The sequence below is a fragment of the Oncorhynchus gorbuscha genome, linkage group LG26 (assembly GCF_021184085.1).
Source record: "Oncorhynchus gorbuscha isolate QuinsamMale2020 ecotype Even-year linkage group LG26, OgorEven_v1.0, whole genome shotgun sequence".
NCBI classification, from domain to species: Eukaryota; Metazoa; Chordata; class Actinopteri; order Salmoniformes; family Salmonidae; genus Oncorhynchus; species Oncorhynchus gorbuscha.
The window spans coordinates 43,610,378-43,623,754 of NC_060198.1; the positions used below are offsets into that span (position 1 = coordinate 43,610,378).

Below are 13,377 nucleotides of genomic sequence, written 5' to 3' on the forward strand. Positions count from 1 at the left end.
GGTCTGCCTTTGTCTGCGGGGAAGACTGTGATTCTGACGGTTGTCGATAGGTTCTCTAAGGCGGCACATTTCATTCCCCTCGCTAAACTTCCTTCCGCTAAGGAGACGGCACAAATCATTATTGAGAATGTATTCAGAATTCATGGCCTCCCGTTAGACGCCGTTTCAGACAGAGGCCCGCAATTCACGTCACAGTTTTGGAGGGAGTTCTGTCGTTTGATTGGTGCGTCCGTCAGTCTCTCTTCCGGGTTTCATCCCCAGTCTAACGGTCAAGCAGAGAGGGCCAATCAGACGATTGGTCGCATACTACGCAGCCTTTCTTTCAGAAACCCTGCGTCTTGGGCAGAACAGCTCCCCTGGGCAGAATACGCTCACAATTCGCTTCCTTCGTCTGCTACCGGGTTATCTCCGTTTCAGAGTAGTCTGGGTTACCAGCCTCCTCTGTTCTCATCCCAGCTTGCCGAGTCCAGCGTTCCCTCCGCTCAAGCGTTTGTCCAACGTTGTGAGCGCACCTGGAGGAGGGTGAGGTCTGCACTTTGCCGTTACAGGGCACAGACGGTGAGAGCCGCCAATAAACGCAGGATTAAGAGTCCAAGGTATTGTTGCGGCCAGAGAGTGTGGCTTTCCACTCGCAACCTTCCTCTTACGACAGCTTCTCGTAAGTTGACTCCGCGGTTCATTGGTCCGTTCCGTGTCTCCCAGGTCGTCAATCCTGTCGCTGTGCGACTGCTTCTTCCGCGACATCTTCGTCGCGTCCATCCTGTCTTCCATGTCTCCTGTGTTAAGCCCTTTCTTCGCACCCCGTTCGTCTTCCCTCCCCCCCTCCCGTCCTTGTCGAGAGCGCACCTATTTACAAGGTACATAAGATCATGGACATGCGTTCTCGGGGACGGGGTCACCAATACCTAGTGGATTGGGAGGGTTACGGTCCTGAGGAGAGGAGTTGGGTTCCGTCTCGGGACGTGCTGGACCGTTCACTCATCGATGATTTCCTCCGTTGCCGCCAGGATTCCTCCTCGAGTGCGCCAGGAGGCGCTCGGTGAGTGGGGGGTACTGTCATGTTTGTCATTTATTATCATGTCTTGTCCCTGTGCTCCCCATGCTATTCGTTTCCCTCTGCTGGTCTTATTTGGTTCTTTCCTCCTTCTATCCCTCTCTCTCCCCCTCCCTCTCTCACTCTCTCGCTCTCTCTTCTCTCTATCGTTCCGTTCCTGCTCCCAGCTGTTCCTATTCCCCTAATCATCATTTAGTCTTCCCACACCTGTTCCCGATCCTTTCCCCTGATTAGAGTCCCTATTTATTCCTTTGTGATCCGTTCCTGTCCCGTCGGTTCCTTGTTTTGTATTCACCATGCTGTGATTGCGTTTCGCCCTGTCCTGTCGTGTTTTTTGCCTTCATCAGATGCTGCGTGTGAGCAGGTGGCTCTATCAACTACGGCCTGCGCCTACCCGGCGACCTGCAGTCTGTGGCCGCTTCTCTAGTTATTCCCCTCTACAGACTAGAGGATTTTTGTTATTCCCTGTTTTGGATTTAAATAAACTCTGTTTCTGTTAAGTCGCTTTTGGGTCCTCTTTCACCTGCATGACAGTAGGTATTGGGATTGCGGCTGAGTAGGGGTGTAGCATAGGTTGGCTGCCTGAGGCGGTTCTCAATCAGAGTCAGGTGATTCTCGTTGTCTCTGATTGGGAACCGTATTTAGGTAGCCTGGGTTTCACTTTGTATTTCGTGGGTGATTGTTCCTGTCTCTGTGTAGTTTCACCAGATAGGCTGTAATTAGGTTTTCACATTCCGTTTGTTGTTTTGCTTTTGTATCAGTTATTTCATGTATCGCTCTTCATTTATTAAAGACATGAGTAACCACCACGCTGCATTTCGGTCCGACTCTCTTTCAACAAACGAAGAACGCCGTTACAGCCCTCAGATAAAGAATGACAGGGGGAAGAAAAATTAAATGAGATGGAGACTGACCTTTTTTGTTTGAAGTTCTCTCAAAAAGCTGTTATTAATTACCAGACTACTGTCTGTACTAGCTGCCCTTAAAGCTTCAATTGAATATATGAACTACATATGGGGGTATTATGCACTAAAAAATGACTTTGGTGTTACTGGGGAGAGAGCAGTAATCGATAGAGTAGTAGTCTGAGATCCAGCACTACTGCCAGTTCCCATTGTGGTGTAATGATAAGGACTCACCAGGAGGGGTGTTATAGAGCTGATGACCACTCACTCCTCTCAGATGCCTCTTCAACCATCACCTCAAATTTCTGAGAGAAGAAGAAAGGGAGGGGATGAGATGGATGGAGAGAGAAAATGAATGAGAGGGGTTGAGAGAGAGAAAGAGAGAGAAAGAGAGAGGGAGAGAGAGAGAGAGGAAAAGAGGGGAGGAAGGAGGAGAGAGGGTAGAAGAGAGCGAGAGAAACACACAAATACACACAAGCAAGCAAACAAAACATTAACTTGACTTATGACCCTCATTATTGACTCTATTATATTGCTGCTGAGGCCATCTATCAGACTGACTGTTGTGTACTCACACACACATACACACAAAAGCTTCTGCTAAATGGCATATACACACACACACATTATCCTGAGGAGTTATGAGAGACGTCTGCCCTCGATGACCGGGGAGAATATACTGTACGGCTGTGACCCAGATCCCTGGTTGGTTGGTGGGCACAGGGAAGGATGGCAGTAAAGATGCCCATCTGGGTTTGGCTCCACTGGGCAGAGCAGTGTTTGCCAAGTAGCTGGTTGGTAGCACACTGGTGGCATCTTGGCTGTGTGTCATGTTTGGGCATGTGGTGTGTGAATCGCCTTAGTCAGGTGAGAGTGAATGAGTGGTGTGTGTGGTACCTTTGCTGTCCGATAGTAACGTCTGGCTAGCTCAATGTCTCCTGCCCGCTTGGCCTGGACTGCTGCCACCCTGTACTCTCTGTCTGCTCAGGACCAAGCCCTGAGGATCTGGATGAACACACACATCCATATCACCACCACTGTATACTGTAGTAGCCAGAAGATGAGCATCCATCCCTGATCCACAGTCAACCAACATACAGTGGTTTCCAATATTTCCTCCGTTATACAATTCATCATCTCCTCATTAACACTAAGAGGAAACTATCATTCCATGACTTTAAGCAGTAGGAGTGTCTTCACACACCCCACAAACCACACTTCCAGTCAAGTTCCTGTCCTATAACACACAGTGAGCCCAGGCCGGGATCGATAGCTAATTCACTCTCAGTCTGTGGAGACGAAGGGGACCCACACACGGTGATCAATCACAGCAGACTGAGGGCAGATCACGTTGTGAAAGCCACGCCTATAAATCTCATTAAGAGAAGGCCACGGTTTAATATGATTGATGATAAAGAACTGACTGTCGGGTTTGGAGATGCAGTAACAACTCAGGCTTGGGTTGTGGTTGGGTGGAGCCGAGAGATGCTGGTGCCATGTGTGTGTCTAATTCTGGCGCGGGAGTCAGAGAGTTTGTGTGTGTGTGTGTGTGTGTGTGTGTGTGTGTGTGTGTGTGTGTGTGTGTGTGTGTGTGTGTGTGTGTGTGTGTGTGTGTGTGTGTGTGTGTGTGTGTGTGTGTGTGTGTGTGTGTGTGTGTGTGTGTGTGTGTGTGTGTGTGTGTGTGTGTGTGTGTGTGTGTCTTCCTAGTCCCACTCTGTCATCTACACAATACTTAGTTAGTTGACAATATGCACTCTTGTACATGAATGACTGAGCTCTGGTTGGCTGGGCGTGTCGGAGGGGGTTGGCTCAACACAGCATTGTCATTGGTTGAGGTAGTAGATGGAGGCGAGTGATAACCCTGCTCCTCACCAGTGACTTGTGTCTTGAATGACAGGGTTGCTGTGGCCTGTGGCTACATGTGGTGGGATTAACTCCATATTGATTCATTTGTCCCATTTTACGGTCGCCAACATGGACCGCAGGGTCTAAAAGACAATAAAGGATTGAAGGGTCTATAAAGAATGAATGAAAAATGTCAATGAGCACCATTAACAATATTAAAAACATATTCATTCAGTTATATGGATTATGTTGAATTATGGCCATTCAATTCACATCATGCAATTCGTTTTTATTGATCTATTGGTAAATAAAATGAAGTATTATGCAACAAAGAAACCACAAGACTCAACCATTCAGAGGTAATGTGTGTAGTTCTGATATGAATTCAATTACATTCTTTGCATTTATTTCAGAAAGGCTTGATGTAAAATGCCAGTATATGACAATGTGCATACATATTTGTGATGATCTATATTGAGTATCTTAATATTCGTTCCACCCTCTTCACCTGGTCTGCTCTTATGAACCTGTGTTCTCTGCTGCTCTGCCCTAACCCATCCTCCAAGGTAACAACCTGTGTTCTCTACTGCTCTGCCCTAACCCATCCTCCAAGGTAACAACCTGTGTTCTCTACTGCTCTGCCCTAACCCATCCTCCAAGGTAACAACCTGTGTTCTCTACTGCTCTGCCCTAACCCATCCTCCAAGGTAACAACCTGTGTTCTCTGCTGCTCTGCCCTAACCCATCCTCCAAGGTAACAACCTGTGTTCTCTACTGCTCTGCCCTAACCCATCCTCCAAGGTAACAACCTGTGTTCTCTGCTGCTCTGCCCTAACCCATCCTCCAAGGTAACAACCTGTGTTCTCTACTGCTCTGCCCTAACCCATCCTCCAAGGTAACAACCTGTGTTCTCTGCTGCTCTGCCCTAACCCATCCTCCAAGGTAACAACCTGTGTTCTCTACTGCTCTGCCCTAACCCATCCTCCAAGGTAACAACCTGTGTTCTCTACTGCTCTGCCCTAACCCATCCTCCAAGGTAACAACCTGTGTTCTCTACTGCTCTGCCCTAACCCATCCTCCAAGGTAACAACCTGTGTTCTCTACTGCTCTGCCCTAACCCATCCTCCAAGGTAACAACCTGTGTTCTTCTCTACTGCTCTGCCCTAACCCATCCTCCAAGGTAACAACCTGTGTTCTCTACTGCTCTGCCCTAACCCATCCTCCAAGGTAACAACCTGTGTTCTCTACTGCTCTGCCCTAACCCATCCTCCAAGGTAACAACCTGTGTTCTCTACTGCTCTGCCCTAACCCATCCTCCAAGGTAACAACCTGTGTTCTCTACTGCTCTGCCCTAACCCATCCTCCAAGGTAACAACCTGTGTTCTCTACTGCTCTGCCCTAACCCATCCTCCAAGGTAACAACCTGTGTTCTCTACTGCTCTGCCCTAACCCATCCTCCAAGGTAACAACCTGTGTTCTCTACTGCTCTGCCCTAACCCATCCTCCAAGGTAACAACCTGTGTTCTCTACTGCTCTGCCCTAACCCATCCTCCAAGGTAACAACCTGTGTTCTCTACTGCTCTGCCCTAACCCATCCTCCAAGGTAACAACCTGTGTTCTCTACTGCTCTGCCCTAACCCATCCTCCAAGGTAACAACCTGTGTTCTCTGCTGCTCTGCCCTAACCCATCCTCCAAGGTAACAACCTGTGTTCTCTGCTGCTCTGCCCTAACCCATCCTCCAAGGGAACAACCTTATTAGGATATCTTCATTATGTGTCTGTTCTTGTCAGCTGTATGCACTGAATACAATGATGTGAAATTCTCATGTCTGTAAAATATCATTACATTACCATGTCGAGGTGAGGGAAAAGGTTAAGGAAAATTGGAAAATGACTTCCTCCTTCTCACTGTTTCCAATGGTAACACGAACAACCAATCATAGAGACTTCTGAAATGAACATCGTCCTTTTGTCTCTCTGCTGCATGTTGCGGGTCGCAGCCGATGATGTATATATACATTGGTTGCAGCAAGTGAGTTGAACCTAACATTTTAACAATAAAATGTATGCTATTATATAGCCTCTATACTTTATAATCTCTATACAGGCCTAGCCTGTCAACTCTGGATTAAAGCATCTGTTTAATGTTTAGAGGAACAGTCCATAGACTGGAACAGCCACTGCATCTAGCCAGCCCAGTGAACTACTTCATGTGTGCCATAAAGGTCCAGACCTCTTGTCATAGACTAGAGAGCCTTCAGTTATGTTCCTGCACCATGATGACGATGGAAACAGAAAGCAAAACGGTTTATAACCATGTAACTACATACAGAGCCTTCAGAAAGCATTAACACCCCTTGACTTATTACACATCTTGTTTTGTTACAGCCTGGATTCTAAATGGATTCAATCGGGTTATTTCTCACCCGCCAATTTCCTTTGATCATCCTTGAGATGTCATTACAACTTGATTGGAGTCCACCTGTGGCCAATTCAATTGTTTGGACATGATTTAGTAAGAAACACACCTTTCTATATAAGGTCCCACAGTTGACAGTGCATGTCAGAGAAGAAACTATACCAAGTCCAGGGAACTATCCGTAGATCTACGAAATAGATTTGTGATGAGGCATATATCTGGGGAAGGTTATAAAACTATTTCTAGAGTGTTGGAAGTTTCCAGGACCACAGTGGTCTCTGTCATTGGGAAATGGAACTACCCAGACTCTGCCTAGAGCTGGCCATCTGACCACACTGAGCAACTGGGCAAGAAGGACCTTGGTCAGGGAGGTGATCAAGAACCCGATGGCCACTCTGACAGAAGTACAGAGATCCTCGGCTGATATTTGAGAACCTGCCAGAACAGTCTCTACAGCACAACACAAATCTGGGCGTTATGGGAGAGTGGCCAGACAGAAGCCACTCCTGAGAAATAGGCACATGACAGCATACCATCCATCAAAAATCATCCCTACCATGAAACATGGTGGTGGCAGCATTATGCTATGGGGACTGGGATACTGGTAAGGATAAGAGGAGGATAAAGGGAACAATGAATGGAGTCAAATACAGGCCAATCCTTGATGAGAACCTGCTTCAGAGTGCAAACGACCTTAGACTGGGGCGAAGATTTATGTCCCAACAGGCGAATGACCCCGAGTATACAGCCAAAATAATGCTGAAAAGGCTTCAGAACAGGAATGTGAAAGTATTTAAATGACCCAGCCAAAGCCCAGACCTAAATCTCATTGAAAATCTGTAGAAAAACTTGAAGATTGCTGTTCACCGCTGCTCCTCATCTAACTTAATGGAGCTTGAGAAAATATGCAAGGAAGAATGGGGAAAAATGCCCAAACCCAGATGTTCAAAGCTGATATAGACATACCTAAGACATCTCAAAGCTGATATAGACATACCTAAGACAACTCAAAGCTGATATAGACATGCCTAAGACAACTCAAAGCTGATATAGACATGCCTAAGACAACTCAAAGCTGATATAGACATACCTAAGACATCTCAAAGCTGATATAGACATGCCTAAGACATCTCAAAGCTGATATAGACATGCCTAAGACAACTCAAAGCTGATATAGACATACCGAAGACAACATAAAGCTGATATAGACATACCTAAGACAACTCAAAGCTGATATAGACATACCTAAGACAACTAAAAGCTGATATAGACATACCTAAGACAACTCAAAGCTGATATAGACATACCTAAGACAACTAAAAGCTGATATAGACATACCTAAGACAACTCAAAGCTGATATAGACATACCTAAGACAACTCAAAGCTGATATAGACATACCTAAGACAACTCAAAGCTGTACTTTTTGCCAAAGGTGCTTCTACTAAGTATTGACTCGGGCATGTGAATACTTAGGGAAATTAGATATTTCTGTATTTCCTTTTCGATAAATTTGACCTTTCACCTTGTCTTTAATGGGTATTATGTGTAGATGGGTGAATGCAGGCACTTACACAAGAAAATGTGGAATAAGTCAAGGATAATGAATACTTCTGAAGGCACTGTATATGTGGTGGTGGCCTAGCATGTATCAAGAACAGGGGTGTGGTGGCCTAGCATGTATCAACAACAGGGGTGTGGTGGCCTAGCATGTATCAACAACAGAGGTGTGGTGGCCTAGCATGTATCAACAACAGGGGTGTGGTGGCCTAGCATGTATCAAAAACAGGGGTGTGGTGGCCTAGCATGTATCAACAACAGAGGTGTGGTGGCCTAGCATGTATCAACAACAGGGGTGTGGTGGCCTAGCATGTATCAACAACAGAGGTGTGGTGGCCTAGCATGTATCAACAACAGAGGTGTGGTGGCCTAGCATGTATCAACAACAGAGGTGTGGTGGCCTAGCATGTATCAAGAACAGGGGTGTGGTGGCCTAGCATGTATCAACAACAGAGGTGTGGTGGCCTAGCATGTATCAACAACAGAGGTGTGGTGGCCTAGCATGTATCAACAACAGAGGTGTGGTGGCCTAGCATGTATCAACAACAGAGGTGTGGTGGCCTAGCATGTATCAACAACAGAGGTGTGGTGGCCTAGCATGTATCAACAACAGAGGTGTGGTGGACTTTGAATCAATATCTCTTTACTCAGAATAACAGAGAGGGTTTTCATAATAGACCATTTAACTGTAGGCTAAAAACGTACATTTGGTATGAGAGTCACATCCCAGTGTCAGACTCACAGCATCCATACAGTATGTATTGTTTTCCTCCCAGACAACCCCCCCAGCACACCGGTGGGCTATGAGATGAGCTATGACTTTGCTCTCCTGGCTCTGTGATGCAGGTCCCCTGTGCGTGTGTAGACTGGGGATGACCAAAGCACTGTACATAATCTCAGTATCTCTCTCTCTCTCTCTCTCTCTCTCTCTCTCTCTCTCTCTCTCTCTCTCTCTCTCTCTCTCTCTCTCTCTCTCTCTCTCTCTCTCTCTCTCCTGTCTGCTCTCTCCCTCTCTCTCTCTCTCTCTCTCTCTCTCTCTCTCTCTCTCTCTCTCTCTCTCTCTCTCTCTCTCTCTCTCTCACCTGTCTGCCCCCCTCTCTCTCTCTCTCTCTCTCTCTCTCTCTCTCTCTCTCTCTCTCTCTCTCTCTCTCTCTCTCTCTCTCTAACCTGTCTGCTCCTCTCTCTCTCTCTCTCTCTCTCTCTCTCTCTCTCTCTCTCTCTCTCTCTAACCTGTCTGCTCCTCTCTCTTGCAGACCTGTGTTTATCTTTCTCTCACACACACGCCCCTGTCTATACTGCACACACACATTCTCTCTTTCTCACACTCAGATATACATTCTCTCTTTCTCACACTCAGATATACATTCTCTCTTTCTCACACTCAGATATACATTCTCTCTTTCCCATTTCTGCTGCCATTGTTTTTCCTTTTTGGAGTATTTTCTTTTTTGCTGCCATAGTGAACACTCTTAGACTGAATTTGGAATGCTGTATTACTGTCACTTGTGAGTACACTGTATCTGTGTACTTTGTGTGTTTGTGACAACAGGTCACAAGAGTTTCACCCCCCCAATGTTGGGTGGCAGTTGGAGATCAGTAGATTGAATTGACAAGCCTTCCGATTCCAAATTAGAAGCCATTGAACTGGATCCTAAGGGGATCACTGGAACAACAGGTATAGTCCCAGGCCGTCAATCATCATCTCAGTCGGGTATGAATGGCTTGTGTTTCAGCTTTTGGGAGATGGTGGCAGCTTTGATGGTGTGTGTTGTTTAGGAGTGTTTACATGGATGTTGACTGTGGGGTTGTCCTCTCCTGCTCTTAGTGGGGAGCACACACATACTGTAGGCCTAAAAAAACACAGTTACAAGATACCACTACCAGTCTTGCAATGCAACAACATGCACACATATTTACAGAATTCTCAAGCACTCCGTTATTATTCTATTAACAAAGAACACCTTTAAAAGACTAGGAAATCTAGAAGTAGCCAAAGCACCTGATCCTGGCTTTGACGTGTTGGAGGCTGGTTGGAGTGAGAAAGATAGAGACAGATACAGAGAGAGAGAGAGAGGAAGGAAGGGAAGGCTGGTTGGAGTGAGAAAGATAGAGACAGATACAGAGAGAGAGAGAGAGAGAGGAAGGGAAGGCTGGTTGGAGTGAGAAAGATAGAGACAGATACAGAGAGAGAGAGAGGAAGGAAGGGAAGGCTGGTTGGAGTGAGAAAGATAGAGACAGATACAGAGAGAGAGAGAGGGAGGAAGGAAGGGAAGGCTGGTTGGAGTGAGAAAGAGAGAGACAGATACAGAGAGAGAGAGAGGGAGGAAGGAAGGGAAGGCTGGTTGGAGTGAGAAAGAGAGAGACAGATACAGAGAGAGAGAGCGAGGGGGGGGCAAGAGAGAGAGAGAGAGAGGTGGGAAAAGAGAGAGAGAGAGAGAGAGAGGGAGGAATGAAGGGAAGGCTGGTTGGAGTGAGAAAGATAGAGAGAGAGTGCGAGGGGGGGGGGCAAGAGAGAGAGAGGTGGGAAGAGAGAGAGAGAGAGAGAGAGAGAGAGGGAAGCAGAGAGCAGAGAGCGATAGGGAGAATGGGGAGGGAGAAAAAGAGACATAGGTATGGGGGTGACAGAGAGATAGAGTGGGAGCGGGTGAGAAGGACAGAGAGAGTTGTGTGGAAGGGATGGAGTGAGGCAGAAGAGTGACAGAGGTTGTGAGTGAAGGAGATGTGAGAGTGAGGCGTGGAAAAGGGTAACAAGACTGAGACATCATAAGGTGAAGAGGATATGAGGAGTTGTGAGAGAGCGAGGGAGAGAGAGAGAAAGGAGATGGTAACGAGATTGAAGGCGTTATTAGAGAAAGAGAGGAAGGAAGGCTGTGGGTTGGTGTAGAGGAGTAGGGTGAGGTGTGGCCTCATATCGCTGGTTTATGAGCATGTGTTCACTGTGATTTACACCCGACTGACTGCAGAGGGACAGGAGTAGGCCTGTGCATGGGAGAGAGATAAAGGAAGTGAGAGAGAGAGGGGAAAAGAGAGAGGCCCTAGACTCCACAGACCCACGCCTTAAAGCTAATGAAAAATCAGCTTTCAACCAGCCAGTCCCTGTCTCTGTCACCGACCATAATGATAGTAAAAAGCTTTGGAGCACCTTAAATACATTTTTTGCCAAAAAGGCAAACACAGCTCCATTATTCATAGAATCAGATGGCTCATTCATCACAAAACCCACTGATATTGCCAACTACCTTAATGATTTTTCATTGGCATAAATCTGTTTACTTAGACATGACATGTGAGCAACAAATGCCAACGCTACACATCCAAGTATAACTGAGCAAATTATGGAAGACAAGCATTGTCATTTTGAATTCACTCGAAAAGTGAGTGTGGAAGAGGTAAAACAATTGTAGTTGTCTATCAACAATGACAAGCCACCTGGGTCTGACAACTTGGATGGAAAATTACTGAGGATAATAACGGACGATATTGTCATGCAGGTGAAAGAGGACCCAAAAGCGACTTAACAGAAACAGAGTTTATTTAAGTCCAAACAGGGAATAACAAAAATCCTCTAGTCTGTAGAGAATAACTGGAGAAGCGGCTACAGACTGCAGGTCGCTGGTAGGCGCAGGCCGTAGTTGACAGAGACACCTGCTCACACGCAGCATCTGATGAAGGCAAAAACACGACAGGACAGGGCGATACACAATCACAGCAAAAACACGACAGGACAGGGCGAAACGCAATCACAGCATGGTGAATACTAAACAAGGAACCGACGGGACAGGAACGGAACACAAAGGAATAAATAGGGACTCTAATCAGGGGAAAGGATCGGGAACAGGTGTGGGAAGACTAAATGATGATTAGGGGAATAGGAACAGCTGGGAGCAGGAACGGAACGATAGAGAGAAGAGAGAGCGAGAGAGTGAGAGAGGGAGGGGAGAGAGAGGGATAGAAGGAGGGAAAGAACCAAATAAGACCAGCAGAGGGAAACGAATAGAATGGGGAGCACAGGGACAAGACATGATAATAAATGACAAACATGACAGTACCCCCCACTCACCGAGCGCCTCCTGGCGCACTCGAGGAGGAATCCTGGCGGCAACGGAGGAAATCATCGATGAGTGAACGGTCCAGCACGTCCCGAGACGGAACCCAACTCCTCTCCTCAGGACCGTAACCTCCCAATCCACTAAGTATTGGTGACCCCGTCCCGAGAACGCATGTCCATGATCTTATGTACCTTGTAAATGGTGCGCTCGACAAGGACGGGAGGGGGGAGGGAAGACGAACGGGGGTGCGAAGAAAGGGCTTAACACAGGAGACATGGAAGACAGGATGGACAAGAAGCAGTCGCACAGCGACAGGATTGACGACCTGGGAGACACGGAACGGACCAATGAACATGGAGTCAACTTACGAGAAGCTGTCGTAAGAGGAAGGTTGCAGTGGAAAGCCACACTCTCTGGCCGCAACAATACCTTGGACTCTTAATCCTGCGTTTATTGGCGGCTCTCACCGTCTGTGCCCTGTAACGGCAAAGTGCAGACCTCACCCTCCTCCAGGTGCGCTCACAACGTTGGACAAACGCTTGAGCGGAGGGAACGCTGGACTCGGCAAGCTGGGATGAGAACAGAGGAGGCTGGTAACCCAGACTACTCTGAAACGGAGATAACCCGGTAGCAGACGAAGGAAGCGAAAGCGTATTCTGCCCAGGGGAGCTGTTCTGCCCAAGACGCAGGGTTTCTGAAAGAAAGGCTGCGTGTATGCGACCAATCGTCTGATTGGCCCTCTCTGCTTGACCGTTAGACTGGGGATGAAACCCGGAAGAGAGACTGACGGACGCACCAATCAAACGACAGAACTCCTCCAAAACTGTGACGTGAATTGCGGGCCTCTGTCTGAAACGGCGTCTAACGGGAGGCCATGAATTCTGAATACATTCTCAATAATGATTTGTGCCGTCTCCTTAGCGGAAGGAAGTTTAGCGAGGGGAATGAAATGTGCCGCCTTAGAGAACCTATCGACAACCGTCAGAATCACAGTCTTCCCCGCAGACAAAGGCAGACCGGTAATGAAGTCTAAGGCAATGTGAGACCATGGTCGAGAAGGAATGGGGAGCGGTCTGAGACGACCGGCAGGAGGAGAGTTACCCGACTTAGTCTGGCGCAGTCCGAACAAGCAGCCACGAAACGGCGCGTGTCACGCTCCTGAGTCGGCCACCAAAAGCGCTGGCGAATAGACGCAAGAGTGCCTCGAACACCGGGATGACCAGCTAACTTGGCAGAGTGAGCCCACTGAAGAACAGCCAGACGAGTGGAAACAGGAACGAAAAGGAGGTTACTAGGACAGCGCGGCGACGCAGTGTGCGTGAGTGCTTGCTTAACCTGTCTTTCAATTCCCCAGACTGTTAACCCGACAACACGCCCATAAGGAAGAATCCCTCGGGATCAGTAGAAGCCACAGAAGAACTAAACAGACGGGATAAGGCATCAGGCTTGGTGTTCTTGCTACCCGGACGGTAAGAAATCACAAACTCGAAACGAGCGAAAAACAACGCCCAACGAGCTTGACGGGCATTAAGTCGTTTGGCAGAAC

At 47.4% G+C, this 13,377-nt stretch overlaps 1 protein-coding gene across 3 annotated transcripts in view; it reads right to left on the reverse strand.

Annotated features, from left to right (window-relative positions):
- LOC124015098 overlaps positions 1-13,377 on the reverse strand; it is a 61,232-nt gene that overhangs the window by 19,478 nt on the left and 28,377 nt on the right. For all 3 annotated transcript variants that reach the window (XR_006835096.1, XR_006835095.1, XR_006835094.1), the window contains exon 2: positions 2,194-2,264. The gene's annotated coding sequence lies outside the window, so the exon portion shown is untranslated. The remainder of the gene's footprint in view (positions 1-2,193; positions 2,265-13,377) is intronic.